The sequence below is a fragment of the Eulemur rufifrons genome, chromosome 6, assembly GCF_041146395.1.
Source record: "Eulemur rufifrons isolate Redbay chromosome 6, OSU_ERuf_1, whole genome shotgun sequence".
NCBI classification, from domain to species: Eukaryota; Metazoa; Chordata; class Mammalia; order Primates; family Lemuridae; genus Eulemur; species Eulemur rufifrons.
The window spans coordinates 92,179,867-92,199,028 of record NC_090988.1 but is presented as its reverse complement, the minus strand read 5'-3'; the positions used below and the strand labels follow the sequence as shown (position 1 = coordinate 92,199,028).

The 19,162-nt window shown below is 36.7% G+C and overlaps 2 pseudogenes; both read left to right on the top strand.

The window, feature by feature from the left end:
- Positions 1 to 6,397: 6,397 nt before the first annotated feature.
- Positions 6,398 to 7,339, top strand: LOC138384980 (olfactory receptor 5G3-like; annotated as a pseudogene).
- A 10,060-nt stretch (positions 7,340 to 17,399) lies between these two features.
- On the top strand, positions 17,400 to 17,916 carry LOC138384979 (olfactory receptor 5G25-like; annotated as a pseudogene).
- Positions 17,917 to 19,162: the final 1,246 nt, after the last annotated feature.

Here is a 19,162-nt window from a genome sequence, read left to right as displayed (position 1 = left end):
CATCCAATCACAGGAATCATTCCTCAAGCCTTTTGTTGAGATTCCAAGAAGTAGTATTTCTAGTGGAAGGTCCAGTTGTTATAATTATAGTTATTAAAGGCTTACTTTATCCCTTTCGAGCTTCCACTGAGGCCAATGAAGAATTTAAAATATCCTGAGAAAATTTCACAGATGTCAATCTCGTTATCTCATAAAATGGGTAAAGATTATAGAGAGTAAAACATTTTGCTGAAATCCTTTATAACTGCTATATCTTTCTTCTCTCACTATTCACTCCATCACACCTTCCCTCATCTTGGGTATGTTTTGAAAGTTTTGTGCCTGTTTCCTTATCCACAAAATGAGAGTTATAGGTATATCTACCTCCCAGTATTGTTGTGAGGGTAAAACATGTTCATACATGAAACATGCTTAGGACAGTCCCTGGTATGCAGTATATGCTTATTATGCTATTGTTATCCTATACCTAGAAATAGATCAAATGGTAGACATACCACTGGACTGAAGTTCTGGCTGGACCATTGAAGACCATAAGTAACAACTAAGAACATCAAAGCAGGAAGGGTCTAACCTCCATCCCCTAGAGTTAATGTAACAAAGGTCCCGGGGAATGAAGTGTCTTGTCCAAATCTCACAGCTGGCAAGGGTCTCAAGTAGCTCTAAAGCCCAGGTCTTCTGATGGAAAATGAAGGGCCTTTCAAGCACACCATCCCATGCCTGTGCTTTACAGGAGTAAAGGATGCTTGGAGTAGATGCTCAGTCTCTCTGCTTCAACCTCTTTTGCACACCCAGGTCACATGGGCTCCTACCCCTTAGGAGAGGCTAGAGAAGAATGGAGTTGTCTGAAACAGTCTGTCAAGAGCCCTCCTGAAGTCTGTGACACTTAGTGTCAAGGTAGAGAAGCTGGATAGATGGGTACCACACGAATTGAATGTCAGAAGAGAAATCGTCTAGAAGCTTGCCTTTCTTTGCTGTCACGCATACAAGTGAACCATATATACACTATACTGTTATGCATGATGAAAAATGGATTCTTTTTGACAATCACAAGCATTCAGCACAATGATCAGAAAAAGATGAAGTGCTGAAACACAGTCCAAAACCAAATATTCATCAAAAAAAGCTAATGGTGCCCATTGTTTATTTCACCTTATTTTTCATTCTGATAGTATTTTAATGCTATTCTTTATGAGTACAATCTAGTTGAAAATATATGTTTAGAAGACTTTACCATGCTGATTTTTTTCAAATGGTCCAGCACTGTTGGACTAATAACACCAAACCTTGCTGCTAATTCACACATAGGTTGGGATGGATTCGTTTCCACTATAGCTTTCAGCTCATCATTATCCACCTTGATCTCAGGTCACCCATGTCGTTCATTTTTGAGATATAGATCACCAAAACATACCTTCTCAAACCATCTTTGTATTATCCCTTCATTAGCCACACCCTTCCCAAACACTTTGTTGATATTTCTAGCTGTCTGCCCTGCATTGGTTCTATGATAGAACTCATAGTCAAAAATAACAGGAATTTTTTACTTATCCATGGTTTCACAATAATTGTTTTAAAAATATGAAAGATAATCAGAAGTCAAATGGGGTATTTGAAAGAAAGAGGATGTACATTTACAATAAAAATAAAACAAGAAGTGTCAAAATGAAATGTCAGAGACAGCAACTGTCAAATTAGTATTTAAGAAAATAGGACACTTCACTAAATAACCTACTAAAAGGCAAAATAACATCTTACACGTGGCAAAAAACAAAAGAAAACAAAACAAAGAAATCCCCTAAACACGTAAATAAAATCAAATGACAATGTCAAATTGAGAAGAAAATTTCAACTCATATACTAGACAAAAGGTTTTTTTCCTTAATGGAAGAAGAGCTGCCACAAATTAAGACCATGAAGAGATTCCATTTTCACCTATCCGAAGGGAAACCTACAAAAGTTTACAAAGCACTTCTGTGATAGTCTTTTGGGAAAATACTTCATGAAGTACTAATGAGTGCAAAAATTTACTATCCCAGGGGAAGGCAATAAAGAAACATTTATCAATTACTTCGGCACAATGATCTCACCTATCCATCACCTCCTGCAATTTCATTCTGCCCCCTTTATTATTATTGTTATTGTGTGTGGTAAGAACACTTACCTTACAATCTACCCCCTTTGCAAAATTTGCTGTACAATACAGTACTGTTAGCTATAGGCACAATGCTGTACATTGGATCTCCAATACCTATTCCTCCTCCCTAACTGACACTTTGTACCATTTAGCCATCAATTCCTTATTCTCCCTTCCCTCTAGCCCCTGGAGACCCGTTATATTCTCTGCTTCTCTGAGCTTGACTATTTAGGATTCCACTTTAAGTGAGACCATGCAGTATTTGTCTTTCTGCCTCTGGCTTATTTCACTTTGGATATGACCTTCAGGTCTAACTACATTATTGCAAATGGCAGGATCTCCTTCTTCCTTAAGGCTCAATGATATTTCATTTTACGTATAAGTCACATTTTCTTTACTCACTCATCCATCAATAGCCATTTTGCATTTATAATTTTGGTAGATATTACACAACCACACACCTTGGAGGCTGAATTAGTCTGCCCGCTTACCAGCAATGTAAGACAGTGCAAGTCTCTACACATCAAATTTGTTAAAATTTGAACTTTCACAAATCAAATAGGTGAGAAATACTTTCTTTGTATAGTCACAATTTTAAATTTATGAGAAGGATGAGTATCTTTTCATATGCTTATGTTTGCAGTTGTATTTATTTTTCTGAGAAAAAACTATGCTCCATTTTTCAGTTGTTTCCTTTTGAGAGAGAAGAGGGCTTGCACTCAGACCCCTCACTCTTATTAGCTATTTACAGAAGGCTGAGACCCAGTTTTCTAGCCACAGAATCTGGCACATGCCCTTATATGGGAAGCCCAAGGCCACATATCTCTTAAACTGTATCATTCAGGAAGGTAGAGACCAGATAGTTTACCCAAAGATTAGGAGAAACTCCCACTGCTGGAATCAGACAAGACTGGTCTGCATCAAGACGGACCCCAGCACTGACCTTGTACTGACCTATTCCCTCATAATAACACTGAAAACCATGCCCAGGGTGGAGATTTAACATGCTACTGAGGCATGAGACCCATGAAGAAGCATGTACTAAAACTGCTCAAGCTTGAGACAATCTCTACCTCTGCATGCTTACATGTCACCCCTTTCTCATCTAGCCTCCTTAATACTCTCTCCAAACTCCACTGCAGGAGCTATCCTAAACTTTGTCCTTTGTGCTGCTGCCCTTGTGCTCCAGCATAGGCCCCAACACAGCCTCACCTGTTACTCCTTCAGCCTCTGGTCAATTTCTATTGCTCAAAGAGCCTAAAGGCCTGTGCTCATAATCTAATTTTCTCATGACGCAGATGGGACCCATTTGGCATTTTTTTCCCCTCCTACTCACTTTTTGGTAACTAGACTTAAAGGTGACTATAAGACAATAATAAAATATCTTGACTCCTCTCTGGCTGTGAGAACATGTTCCCTCTGGCTGGCAGCAGCTTACCTGGAGAGGTGATCAGTAGAGGTGGGAGAGGCTTGTCTCACACTGTGCAGATCACCGTCAAACAGGCTGTCCCTGATAAGGGACTGATGAAACTCATGGAGAGATAAACCTCAAACTGTGTAGTGACTGGAAGTCTGATAATCACAAGAATATTCTCCTTCTCTGTCTCTTACTGAGTTGACTTATAGTCATCCATGCAAATTGTCTATAAGGGAATTGACTCTCCAAGACTGACCACCCTAGCAGGCAGAGGATCCGGTTTCACCTCTCCCCTGGACTCTGGCAGAGAAACTTCTTCTGACACCCTGACTCTTGACTTTGCAACTTCATTTAAAGCCCCTTAGTACTTTCCTTCCCTTTGCCAAATTGTCAGATTGAGGGCTCAGTTTTGGGAGATGGAAAGACATCTCCCTTGTAAGACCTAAATGCTGTGGGTTCGAGTCCCAGCAGCCAAGGCACTTGTGGGTTTGACTTCCACCAGACAACATCACAGTGTATTTGAATTCTACCAGATAAGGTACCTAGAACAGACTGTCTGAAATGAATGGTCCAGGGTGCATATTTTTAGAAAAAAATAAAACAAGATAAAAAGTAACCAATAAGTAGGAGAGAGAGATGTCAAGAAAGTTATGGCTGTGAAGATGTATTGTTTGATAAGGAAGATTAAAGAGAAAAGAAGATAATTTGGTATTAAGAACACTTGCATGTAAATTTTTGTCCTAAAACAAAATGACTGGTTATATAGCAAAAGGGAAATTTAGGACAAAACAAAAAAGTCCAAGCATGTCCTAGATGGTCTGTGTAAGTTGTGATAAGATTTGTAAAAGAAAATTCATAAAAAATAATCCTAGTCAGAAAATTAGGGAAGAAAAAGACAAGTATGTGAAGCTATGCACAAAGTATGTGAAGCTATGCATAAGTTAATTAGCTTGAATTAGCAATTCTACAAGGCATACTTATTTCAAAACATTATGTTGTATTAATATATGAGAAATACGTGATTTTTATATGTCAATTAAAAATAAATAATTCTGTAAAATAAAAAGAGGAAGATATTGTAATTTACATGAAGAATTTAAGGACGTAGAATGTTAGATATTGAAAGGCATGAAGATCAGCCTCTTCATTTTCTAGAAGACTCAAAATGACTTACAATAAAATAAAGTAATAAGTAGTGATTGTACTAAACCTAGAAGTCATTATTGCCCCTTATTGTAATACACCTATCTGGGCATGTTTGAACGAGCATAAACAAAAACATTTCTCATTCCGTATAATCCCCTACTACATAGAACCAATACAGTGCTCAATATATTTTATTGAATATATTAATATAAAGCTAATAACTGTTGACGGTCCATTTTTAAATGCAAATCTAGTAAACTTCTGGTTTGTTGAAGTTAAAAAAAAACACTTCTGAAATGAATAATGCTTTTAAAAATATAAGCCTAGAATTGTCTTTGTGACAGCTGAAAATACATTACACATAGCATGAAGCAAATAATAATGATAATAAAAATAATCATAAATCAAATAAATATAGTCACTATTATTAACTATTTGAAAATATATATTGAGCTTCATATATTAATTAGCACATAACTCAAGAGTTGCATGTTGTTTTTATTTTACTTTCAGAGGACATTAATTGAAGCGATGGTGTATAAACCAGATATTTTCTTATAAATTATCCTACATAATAGTATTCTAAAATTTTAAGCAGTTTTATTTGTTCTTCTTTGACTAAGAGTCACAAATATAATATTTTCTTGAGGGTTTTTCCTGTGTGAAATATTATGCACTTGAGACTGATATATTATTACCATAATTGATATTGCCTCAGACTTCAGGATAAATGCCTTAAAAGAAATTTATATGAAATATGGAAAAACATGTAAAATAATTCTATATTATTTTAGCCCACCAGATGGTTAATTTTCTGTATAATTTCCATCACAAATTGCTGTACAACATTTGCCAGATCTCTTGATCTCAAAGGCAAGGCATTTCAATTCCTTCCATGGCATGCCTTTCCTTTATTGGAATTATGTGGTTGGTAGAAATTTCTAGATTCCTGCCCTTTGCTTTCAGTGATTCATATTATATTTTTGGTTCTTCAAGCCTCTTTTGACTTCACATCTGTTATAGAGTAAATCTGTTCTGTTTTTTTTAAGGGAAGAGCGTTATGAGAATGAAAACTATCTTTTGTTTCTAGTAATCTTTAGAATGAACCACCTCTTAGTCAAGTGTGTATATTATCTTTTCCACACCCTTTTATAAGGGGAAATAGGAAATAGACTAATATACACATATGTGAATTGTGTCCTCATAACATTAGGATGTTACTAATTATTCACTAAGAACAAGAACTCCTCTCCTTAACCTTTCCCTGATGTCTAACGTTAGGAGCTGAACATCTCATTGGTTTTCACATTAGTCCTTTAAGTGTATCCCCATGTAGGCTTTATTATTCCATCATACAATAAAATGAAACACAAATAGTCATGCTTATTTCATATGTAACTTTATAATCTGAGGGAGTTTTTGATCATATAGTTGGATGACTCTTGATAGGAGAGTGTACTGAATCCAAACAGGCCAAGAGTAAATTGCTCAAGTTTACACAGGGTCTTTGCACAACTGCTCAGATCCAGTATCTAGGAATATTATCTGCCAGTTCAATCATATTTCACAATTGTCTGTAATAGACCTGTTTAAAATAATATTTCATTGGCTTAAAAAAGTATTTGTAGTTGTTAGGGATTAGTTTCGTTTCCTAATAAAAATATTTCTTTTTCTTTGTTATGACAGATTACAACAAAACAATGGAAGATAAGAATCAGACAGTAGTGACTGAATTGCTCTTCATGGGCCTCACAGAACATGTCCATCAGAAGATTGTCCTCTTTATCATGTTTCTCTTAGTTTATCTCATCACCTTAAGGGGTAACTTCGGGATGATCACTCTTCTGTGGATTGATCCCAGACTCCACACTCCTATGTACTTTTTTCTTAGCCACTTGTCCTTTGTGGATATTTGTTTCTCTTCTTCCATGGTCCCTGAGATGATGTGTGACATCTTTGCAGAGAATAAAGGCATCACATTCCTGGGTTGTGCTGCACAGATATAGTTCTTTGGTCTCTTGTGGCAACTGAGTGTTTTCTCCTGGCTGCCATGGCATATGATCAGTATATGGCCATCTGTAAGCCCTTGTTGTATACACTCATTATGTCTCACCGGGTCTGTATGCAACTGGCGGTAGGGCCCTATGCCATGATTTCTATAAGCACTATGACTCACACGATTTTCACTTTTCACTTACCTTTTTGTGGTCCAAATATTATCACACTTTTTGTGTGACATTTCTCCACTGCTTTCCCTAGCATGTGCAGACACAGGGTCCAATAAGTTGGTGCTTTTCATCCTGACTGGAGCTATAGGAGTGCTCACCGGTCTGATCATCATGGTCTCCTACGTTTATATCTTGGTGGCTATCTTGAAGGTCCACACTGCTGATGGCAGGCAGAAAGATTTGTCCACTTGTTCTTCTCACCTTTCAGCTGTCTCCATACTGTATGGGACTCTTTTCTTTATCTATGTTCAACCTAGTTCAAATTCTTCCCTGGATATCAATAAAATGATTTCTCTATTTTATACTGTGGGGATCCCCATGTTGAATCCCCTTATTTATAGCTTGAGGAACAAGGAGGTAAAAGATGCATTCAGGAGAAAGTTTGAAAGGAAAGACTTTCTAATAGGCAGGTGAAATAGAATTCTACTTGTGTTGTATCATAGATGTTGGTGCAAAATATATAGTAAAAAGAACACTAGACTGGAATTTTGAGGCTGCATGGGAATCCTGTCCTAGTTCTGCCAGTTCACAGACTATTTTTAAAAAGTAGGTAAGTTCTTGAATATTTTTCTGCCTTAGTCTTATTATCTGTGACATGATGGGGGTTTCAAAATAATACAGAGATGGATTGAACATATAAATGTAAAAACATACTCTCATAGGAGGAAACATAGGTTAATATTTGGACAATCTTGATGGTATTTAATTCAGACATGAGAACTAAAAGTTATAAAGGAAAGATCAAAACACTACACAGAATGTTAAAAGGCAAGTAATGAAATGAGAGAAAATATTTAGGCATATGTGCTAAGCAATGGGATAATATCCCCAATATCCATAAAACAGCACCAAATTCACAATCAAAAAGAAAAACAATAGGTAAATGGGTCAATGAATAAGTGGGCAATTCACAAAAATGGGAATGCAAATTTCTAGTAGTATATAGAAAAATTTCAACATCATAATTGGTCAAGTAAATGAAAAAAAATTAGGAGGCCAATGCTGTGCGTTTCAATGCTGATGAAACGTTAATAGTCGTCAATGAAGGTGAGGTTCCTATTTGGCTATGCGCACACTCATTATTTCCTGTTGACAGTAGGAATGGCTCCATTTCTATAAAGTAATTTGCTAGTTTCCTTTTAAAATGATAAATTTGCATTGGCTTTTGACCCAGAAACCCCTCTTTTAGAAATCTAGACTACAGAAATATAAATGCCAACGCACAGAGATTGCATACACTACACTATGTGAATTGGTAAAAACTTAAAGGAAATAACTTGAATATCCATCACTGAAGAAAATAAAAGTCTATTCTTTCTGTGAAATATTGTGCAGCTAACAAAAATAAATAAATTATATATTGATAGACTGACCTAAAGAGAACTATTGTATACAGTCACTGCTAGGTGAAATAAAATCATGTTGCAGATTAATGTGAAGCACTGATCACATTTTTTAAAAGTGAAAACACATATGATGCATCAAATATGCATAAATATACATGTGTATATGAACATAGGGAGAACTATGAAGGATACACATCAACCTGTTAACACTCATTACTTCAATTAAAGTATCATTGGGGGTAGAAAAAAAGCTTTTATTTATACACATTTCAATTGTGGCTTATTCATGCCCTTGGATTCTACTTAGGTTTGATCCAGATGCACCTTTTTCATCTCATGATAGATTGTTGCTCTGCCTGTCTAACTTCACTTATTAGAGGATCTGACTGGACTCAGCTTACTATGGGCAGGCCTGGACGTGTGGCCACATGACATGTCCCTTGTGCAAACATTCCTTTTTTATCAGGTTCCAGAAACAGACCAGGAGCTGTTTCTCAAATGCCATGAATTTGTTTGCTGCAAATGTCATGAACTTGCTCCTGAATTCCAGGACCTGAGTTGATTTCCCACTGAGGCTTGTAATAAACTTGGTGCTGCTTTTTTCTTACTGACACAGCTTTTAATATTGTGGTGTCTGTTGTATCGTGTAGTCCAAGTGGCAGAGCTGCTGGCACATTCTAACTGGGCTGTGCTGCAGAGCCCTTTCCTGCTCTGCATCTCACTTCACACTGGCAACCTTCTGTGCCATTTGATATTTGGGCTGAAGCAATATACCTAGCTGCGGAATATGTTGCCTGCAAAACTCGAAGAAGCCTACCAAGATACTGTGTCCCGACCCGCAAGACTGTCAACGCGAACCCTGGAAGGGGGAGTGGGAATTGGGGGGACAAGAGACACGAGAAATGGAGACAAGACAGGAGTCTGATCAAGTCTCGTTTATTGTGTGCTGAGTGGCAGGTTTTATAGGTCAGCAAGGTGGGAAAAGAAAAGGCGGGGTAAGTTCAAACTGCAAAGCGGCCGTTAAGTAAGGCGGGAAATGTCAGCTCCTCCCACAGTGGAACTGACTGTGCTGCTGCTTACGGAGTGGAAAACTACTGAGCTCAGGCGTCAGAGGCAATGCTGTAGCCGGGCCTCAAGGCTCTGGACAATACTATTTCTTTGTGAATGTCACGTTGAAGCAAGTGTTCAAGTATGTCCCTAGCACTGAACCTGTAAAAACTTTCCCAAAGTTCAAAGTTCCTGAATCTTAATACAATTTGTCTCACGCCCTCTGGAGCACATGCATTTTACCAAGGCCTCCAATGTGCTAGCGACTGCTTGTGAACCTGCTCTATCAGTAGGATGTTATTAAATTAATAAATCAGTGTGACGTTTTGAGGGATGTTTAGGTGGCCAGACATGTTCGGTCTACATTATGAAAGAGGAAGTTAACATAGCCTCGAGCCCAAATGGTAAATGAATACACTATTGTTGATCTGCTGTTAATATAAACTGTTTTTGATCTTCTTTTCTAGCCAGAATAGAAAATACTTCATTCCCCAAATCACTGACTGTATACTATGTATCAGAGATGTTATAAATGATCCCGGGTATGGTATAGCACAGCTTCTGGGGCCAACACTTGGTCGAACTTGAGACAGTCTACAGTCTTTTCTCTAGGAACTGTATGGTTTCCGCAAGGGCCAGACTGCAGAATTAAATAGAGAGAAAAGGGTGACAACCTCTGCTGCATCTTTTATGTCTTTAGTCGTGGCATTAATTCCCATTATAGCTTCTAGTGTTCTGGAATCCTTTTGTCCCCATTGACTCTAAGAAGGCTAGATCCACAGCAGCATTTCAAACCTCTGAGCTTCTCACCAAGCTGGAGTTTTCTCTCACTAGTGCTTCTCTTCATCACTTTAGGTGAAGGAGTGGCCTTTGGGTCTTTTCAGGGAACACAGTGAACTGATACCTCCTTGGTTCTTACATCATAAACTCTTTTCAGGCATCCCTATATCTCCGAGCCTTTGTGCCCCTTCCTCAACACTCTGCCATGGCAGTAACGGGATCTTTACCTCACTTATTGTCTATTGTTAATTTTTTTTCCCCCAAGATTCAAGAAGCCATCCTAATAGTTCATTAGTAGAAACTCCTGGTTCCTTGCCTGTAAGCTAGTTTCTGAGACTCTGGGGTTCTTCCACATTGGTAGATTTATCCTTATCTGGATTTATATTCCATCCCTAGCAACATTACCCTTTATATATATATCTCTCTCTATATATAGATATTAATATACATGTGTGTATACATGTATATTAATATCTATACTCTCACGTTTTCCCAGTTCTGTTACATTTTAGCCAAGTCCTACAACTCTTTTAGTGGGTACTGATTTTCTTCTCAGAACAGAGCCAATTTTCCCTCCCACACCATTCTGAGCCTTACTTCTGGCAATTAAATCTGAAATCCATGAGGGAAGGTGGGACTAGATCTTGAGAAAAGCAATTGTTTTCTTTGAAGCATCTGACTTAGGTGAGGCCTCTTTATGTTCTCTGGGCAAAGGAAAGGTGCTATCTTCCAGCAAAGGGAGAGGGCCACTCCTGCAGGTTCAAGGGTTCAGGGGAGCCAGAAAATCTCAAACCCATCCACACAGATGTCTTAATCCCAATTCTTAGTGCCCACCTCTTTCCTAGTCAGTGTCTTGTCTTGCCGAAGCTTTAAATTTAGTTTCTTTACTTCTGTGAGTTTGACCTTGTCAGATTCCATGTATGAGTGAGATTAGGCAGTATTTGTCTTTCTGTGGATGGCTTATTTCATTTAGCACAGTGTCCTCTACATTAATCCATGTCTCAAATGACAGAATTTTCTTCTTTTTCATGGCTGAGTAATAGGCCATTGAATATATACACCACCTTTTCTTTATCCATCCACCCATTGATGGGTACTTAGGGTGCCCCCATATGTTGGCTATTATGAATAATGCTGCAGTAAAAATGGGACAGCAGCTATCTCTTTGACAAATTGATTCCAATTCCTTTGGACATGTACCCAGACATGGGATTGTTGGATCATATGGTAATTATATCTTTAGTTCTTTGAGAGATCTCTATGTTTTCCATAATGACTGCACTAATTTACATTCATAACAGCATATGAGTGTTTTCTTTTCTCCACATCACCACTAATATTTGTATTTTGAGAATAGTCATTCTAACATGTGTGAGTTGACATTTCATTAGGGTTTTAATTTACACTTTCTTGATGATTAATGAGGTTGAACATTTTTTTCATATACCTGTTGGACATTAGTCTCTCTTCTTTTAAGAAATGCCTATTCAGGTCCTTTACCAATTTTTAAATCAGGTTATTTGTTTCTTGTTATTGAGTTGTATGTGTTCCGTATGCATTTTGGGTTTTAGCCTCTCACCAGATATACAGTTTTTCAAATATTTTCTCTCAATTCATGGGTGGCTCTTCAGTGGTAGTTTTTTTCTTTGTTGTTCAGAAGCTTTGAAGTTTGATGTAATTCAATTTGTCTAGTTTTGTATTTGTTGCTTGTGCATTTAGGGAGACACACACACATACACACACACACATACATATATAATTACTGCCCACACCAATGTGATGGCGTTTTCCCCTATATTTTTTTAAATTAGCTTCGCAGTTTTAGGTCTTACATTTAAATCTTTAATCCATTTTTAGTTATTTTTGTATATAGTGTGAGACAAGGGTCTCATTAACCAACTCCTCAAAGAAATTAGATTAATTTCCTAACTCTTATTCTTGAAGCCATACTCTTTGAATTATTTGCTCATTTATTCATTTACTCATTTGTTTAAAATAGTTATTGAGAACAATACTAATTAATAAATTAGTTATTAAGAGTAATGAGTAGTGATATTGAATCAGTAATAAAAAATGTACCAACACAAATAAGCCCAGGACTGCATGGATTCACAGCCAAATTCTAGCAGATATGCAAAGAAGAAGATGGTTCAACATAACATAGTCAACAAATGTGATTCATAACATAAATAGAATTAAAAACAAAAACCATATGTTAATCTCAATATATGTAGAAAAAGCATTTGACAAAATCCAGCCCTCCTTCACGATAAAAACCCTCAAGAAACCAGACATGGAAACAACATGCCTCAAAATAATAAAAGGTATATATGACAAATCCACAGCCAATATCATACTGAACAGGGAAAAGTTGAAAACCTTTCCCCTAAGACTTGAAGGAAGACAAGGATGTCACCACTTGTATTCAACATAGTACTAAAAATCCTAGCCAGAGCCATCAGGCAAGAGAAAACCCAAATTAGAAAAGAGGAAGTAAAATTGTCTCTGTTTGCTGATGATATAATCTTATTCCTACAAAATCCTAAGGATTCTTCTAAGACTCCTAGATTTGGTAAATAAATTCAGCAAAGTCTCAGGTTATGAAATCAATGTACAAAAATCAATAGCTTTTCTATACACCAATAATGACCAAGCTGAGAAACAAATAAAGAATTCAATCCCATTTACAATAGCTGTAAAAAATGGAAATACTTAGGAATATATTTAACAAAGAAGGTGAAAGATCTCTACAAGATGAACTACAAAACACTGATGAAAGAAATCATAAACAACACAAATAAATGGTAAAACATCCCATGTATATGGATCAGAATAATAATATTGTTAAAATGACAATAGTGCCCAAAGAAATCTACAGATTTAATACAATTCCTATGAAAATACCGATTCCATTTTTCATAAAATTAGAGAAAGAAAAACAATTCTAAAATGGAACAACAACAAAAAGCCCCGATAGTCAAAGAAATCCTAAGTAAAAAGAACATATCTGGAGGCATCACATTAACTAACTTCAAATTATATTACAAGGCTACAATAACCAAAACAGCATGGTATTAGTCTAAAGATGGTCACATAGATTAATTGAACAGAATAGAGAACAATAATAAAGCCATAGCTACGACAAACTGCTTTTTGACAAAGCAGACAAAAGCATACACTGGGAAAAGAACACCATATTCAAAAAATGGTGTTGGGAAAACTGGATAGCCACATGCAGATTAATGAAACAGTATCCCTATATCTCACCATGTATTAATACAAAAGTTAAATCAAGATATATCAAAGACCGAAATGTAAGACCTGAAACCATAAAACTTCTGGAGGAAAACATAGGAAAACTCTTCTAGACATTGGCCTAGGCAAAGAATTTATGAAGAAGAACCCAATGGCAATCATAGCAACAACAAAAATAAATAAATGGGACTTAATGAAATTAAAAGTTTCTGCACATCAAAGGAAATAATCGACAGAGTAAATAGACAACTTACAGAGTGGGAGAAAATATTTGCAAACCGTATATCCAACAATTGGTTAATATCCAGAATCTACAAAGAACAGAAACAAATCAGGATAAAAAAAAATAATCCCGTTAAAAAGTGGACAAAAGGCATGAACAAAGTTTTTTCAAAAGATGACATACAAATTGCCAACAGACATAAAAAAACGTTCAGCATCACTAATCATCAGGGAAATGCAAACTAAAACAACAGTAGGATAACACTTTACCCTTATCAGAATGGCCATTATTAAAAAATCAGAAAACAATAGATGTTGGTGTGGATGAACTGTAAAAGGAATGCATATACACTATTGTTGGGACTATAAATTAGTACAACCTCTATGAAAAAACAGTGTGGAGGTTCCTCAAAGAACTAAAAGTAGATTTACCATTCAATCCAGCAATCTCACTACTGGGTATCTACCTGAAGGAAAAGAAGTCATTATATCAAAAAGAAAGCTGTACCTGAATCTTTATTGCAGCACAATTCACAATTGCAAAGATGTGGAACAAGCCCACGTACTTATTAATTGATGAGTGGATAAAGAAAACTTAGTATATGTACACCATGGAGTACTACTCAGCCAAAAAAGGGATGAAATAATGTCTTTTGCAGTAACTTGGATGGAATTGGAGAAAACATTATCCTAAATGAAGTATCTCAGGAGTGGAAAAATAAATATCACATGTTCTTACTAATAAGTGGGAGCTCAACAATGCGTTATACATGTTCATAACAAGGTGTAAAGGACATTGGAAATTAAGAAGTGGGGAGCATGGAAGGGAATTGAGGGATAAAAACTTACCTATTAGTACAATGTATATCATTTTGGTAATGGGTACACTAAAAGCCCAGACTTCAGCATTATGCAATTCATCCATGTAACAAGAACAATTATACTCCCTATTATTTTGAAATAAAAATTATAAAAAAATAAAAAGCAGAGAGACAAATGGCCAGGAAACATGAAGAAATGCTCAACATCACTGATTAATAGAAAAATGCACATTAAAACCACAATAGGATACCATCTTAATCCAATTAGAATGGCTGTTATTAAAAAGTCAAAAACAATAAATGTTGGCATGGATGCGGTGAAAAGGGAACACTTACACACTGTTGATGGAAATGTAAATTAGTACAACCTCTATGGAGATCAGTATGGAGGTTTCTCAAAGAACTAAAAGTAGATCTACCACTCAATCCTGCAATCCCAGTACTAGGTATACATCCAAAGGAAAATAAATCATTTTATCAATTACCTGCATTCATTTGTTTATCCCAACACAATTCACAAAGGCAAAAGTGTGGAGTCAACCTACGTGCCCATGAACTCATGAGTGAATAAAGAAAATATGGTATGTATGTATGTATGTGGGTATATGCACACACACACACACACACACACACACCATGGAATACAACCCAGCCATAAAAAAGGATGAAATAATGTATTTTGCAGCAATGTGGATGGAACTGGAGACCATTATCCTAAATGAAGTGACTCAGGAACAGAAAAATAAGTTATACATGTTCTTACTTGTAAGTGGGACCTAAACTATGGCTACTCAAGGACATACAGAGTGGTACAATGGACATTGGAGACTCAAAAGTGGGGAGGGGGTGAGGGATGAAAAATTACCTATGAGGCACAATGTACACTATTCAGGTGATGGGTACAAAGCACAGACTTTACCACTATATAATATATATATGTAATGAAATTTGACTTTTACCCACCAATTCAACTAAAATAAAAAAATAATAATATATATTGAACACCTTCCTTTTAAGAAATTATTTAGAAACTGGGGAATATATTGTGGAAAATCTTACAAAACTGCCACTCATTCTTATCGAGTGGATGGATGCAATAAAAACTCAAAGCTAAGTTGTAGTGACTGCTTTGAAGAAAAATAAAACTGGGCAAAGAGAAGAAAGTTAATGAGAGCTGGGGCAGGGTGAGCCCCACTCTATTACAAAGGATGATTAGAGAAGGCCTCTCTGATGAGGAGATCTTGTAGCAGAAACCCGAATAAAGTGAAGAAGTAAATTGTGCAGATATCTGGAAAGAAGCTGTTTAAGCAGAAGAAAGAAAGACAGTGAAGATTCTGAGGAAGGATCCTTCTTTGCTAGTTTCAAGAAAAGAAGGTGGAGTGAGGGAAGGAGGAGAGCAGGAGATGCTAGGCTTTCCTGTTAATCCACTTCCTTGGGTTCTTTTGTCATTCAAACAAGTTAATTTTCTCAAAGCACTTAGGAGTGTGTGCCACATGCAGTAAACACCACTAGTGACAAGGTTAATGCCCTGTGGCAACTTTTATGTTAATAAACATCATGTCTTTTCTGAAATACCTTGCAGGACTCCTCAATATTTACAGAAAAAAATTCAAACTCCTTTGCCTAATGTTAAAATGTATAAGAAGTTTAAACCCAAATATATGTTTTCAAACTTAATGTATGAAAATTTCATACGGCCAATGTAGACTTTCTTTATCTCTCAAAGATGCTGTCCAGATTTATAGCTGTCCATTGCTGCATAGAAGCCCCCAGTTCACTTTATTTTTAATCCCCTATATCTTAGCCTCCCTTTGGGCTTTACTACCTCCATGAGATTATTTAGAAACCCTTCTGGTTGCAGGGATCTCACCTACTTAGAACTCCCGCCCCAATGACTAGGTCCCTAGTGCTGCTGTGCACCCAGATTCCCCTCTATATAATCTTTCTAAAGCAGGGCTCTCTTTCAGAGTTCTCAAATATGCATTTCTAGAGAAATTCTAGAAAAATTACCTCTCTTTTTCTGAGGTGGGGGGCAATGGGAGAAAGGGAGTGAGAGAGATTAATGTGTGCAATTACAGTTAATCCAAAATCTCTCAAATTACTGTCTAAGAAAATAACTTTGATATCTTCCCTGTGGACCTGCTTGCCTGAGCTTGTGTTTCCTTGAGCGAGTTGGCACCAATTTACTGAAAAGCTCTTTAGAAAAATCTCTCCTGTGTGCTGTGCAGAATTGAGTCAATGAAGTCTTTTTAAAAATGCTATTGGAAGGCTCAATTGTCAAGATGGTGCTACTCTATTATTTCTTGTTTGGACACCTGAAGAAGCTGAGAAGAAGGAAAATGTGTAGGGTAATTTATTTCTTATCAGAAACTGGTTTTGTAAATTCACTTTGGCGTAGGCAGGCAAAGAGACTAGGGCTTGTTTCTTCAGATAGGTGAGTTGCGTGATAACTTACATTGTATTCCAGAGGCCAAGTGCGCAAAAAGGACTTTAGAAGCCTGGGAAAACATCATCTCTCAGGCCACCATGAAGAAGAACTTGGTACAAGTAGAGTATTTAGGTTTGTTTTTTGTTTCAATGACCTAACTTAAATGTACATTTTGGTTGAATTTTGTGTTTGCCATAGAGATAATGAAATGTACTGGAAGGTTTATGGGCTCATAGAATGTGAGAATTAAGAAGCCTTGGCTTCTCTGAGTCTCAATTATTTCGCTTCACCTGGTAGAACACAAACTTCTGATTCAGCTGAGTTGAACTCTTGTTCTGCTTATGTTTAAAGTCACATGCATGCCTAGTATTGTGTTTTCTTTCTGGATTACAATCTTTGGCTTGGATAAGACTGGGAAAAATAGAGCTTCATAGCCTTTCTCATAGCCAACAAGTATTGTTTCCCACAGAATTTCAGGTTTAATGCCAATTTCAAAAACACAACAATTATCAATGATATAAGTACTTCACTACTTGTGTTTACAGAGGCATTTATTTGAGATCATCAATGTACATATGGTGGTGGGACCTTATGCCATGGGCCATATTAGCACCTTGACCCATACGACTTTTGCCTTCCACCTACCCTATTGCGGTCCAAAATATAGTTAATCACTTCTTCTGTGACCTGCTTCCTGTTCTCTCCCTGGCATGTGCAGACATCCATGTCAATAAACTTTTAGTTTTCATCCTGGCCGGAGCCCTGGGAGTGCTCAGTGGTGTGATCATCTTGGTCTCCTACATTTACATTGTCACAGCCATCCTGAGGATCTGCTCTGCTGATGGGAGGTGCAAAGCCTTTTCTACCTGCTCTTCCCACCTGACGGCTGTCTCCATCCTTTATGGGACACTGTTCTTTATTTATGTACGTCCAAGCTCTAGTTTCTCTCTAGGCATCAATAAAATCGTTTCCTTGTTCTGCATATCAGTGATCCCCATGTTGAACCCGCTTATCTACAGCCTGAGAAATAAGGACGTCAAGGATTCATTGAGAAGGAAAATTGAAAGGAAGAAGTTTCTTATACATAGGTGACCTAGGATGCCAAATCTACTACAGATTGAGAAATAGCAATGTACGGAGGCAAGAACACTGGACTGGGTGATGGGAAACCTACATTTAAGTTGCATTTCACTTTTTATTACTCTGTGTCATTGATAAGTCACATGGCATCTTTAGGACCAATTTTATCATTTGATTTTGTCATCCAGCAGAGATGAGATTTGGAACATTAAACAGAGATGGGTGGATTATAGAAAACCTGGAACTGAGAAAATATTCTCATGTTTTGTGACTAGGAAATAACAGATTCTTTTTAAAATTCTGAATAAGTGGAAAAATCAAAACCAGTGAAATTAACAGTAGTACCTTAGTTATGGATTATGGAGTCTTAATTTTTTGAGTTTGGTCTTGAGTCTTTTAAAACATAAATTGTTACAAAGGGCATTCTTATGGTAGAACATAACTATGGACACTTCTAAAACTATCTGCATGTTTGGAGTAGACATTTTACCAAGCACTTTTATTACAGTATACACTGTGGGTGATCGTGACCACTTATTGGCATTTTGCCACGGTAAGTGTACGATTGATGCAGGTAAAGTGGAGAATGTATTGCAGTTCTTTAGTAAAGTCGTGGTTACTACTATTGTTATTTATTGATTTTTATGTGATAGGCAGGGCATTAATTCCCATTTTACAGATGAACCCGACAGCCATGAAGAATCAACAGGTTACATATGACCTCATAATTTGAGTCCATTTTTTTTCCCCCTCTGCCAACACAAAATTTTTTCAGGCATTTTTCTGTGTTCCTTTTCTGGAACATAGCAACTAATTCAAGAAAGGAAGAAATGGAATGTGTTGTTTGTATAGATGTAGGACTCCCTCGGATACACACTCTGCCTTATTTTGAAAACTTGCCTTAAGAAGCATTTAATTTTGGTCTACAGACTTTAAAGAACATAAATAGTCTCTAATACCCCAGAATATTTTTTTTGCTTGTTTTTTTTCATCATATTTTCTGCCAGTGATACTGTCTGTGTTGTGTAATGATTTGGGGGCAACATTCAGTATGATGCTATTTAATTAAGAGGGGAAGGGTTTCAACGAATGTTACAATTGTTAATTAATTTAACAAACTTTTATGTATACCTACTATGTGCTAGACACATCATTGTGTATTATGCATATTGGGAGCAGTAATTCTCACGGAAGCTACAGGCTGGTGGGGTAGAAAGATAAGCAAACAAACAAAAAATCTAAAAAAGAGAATGAAAAT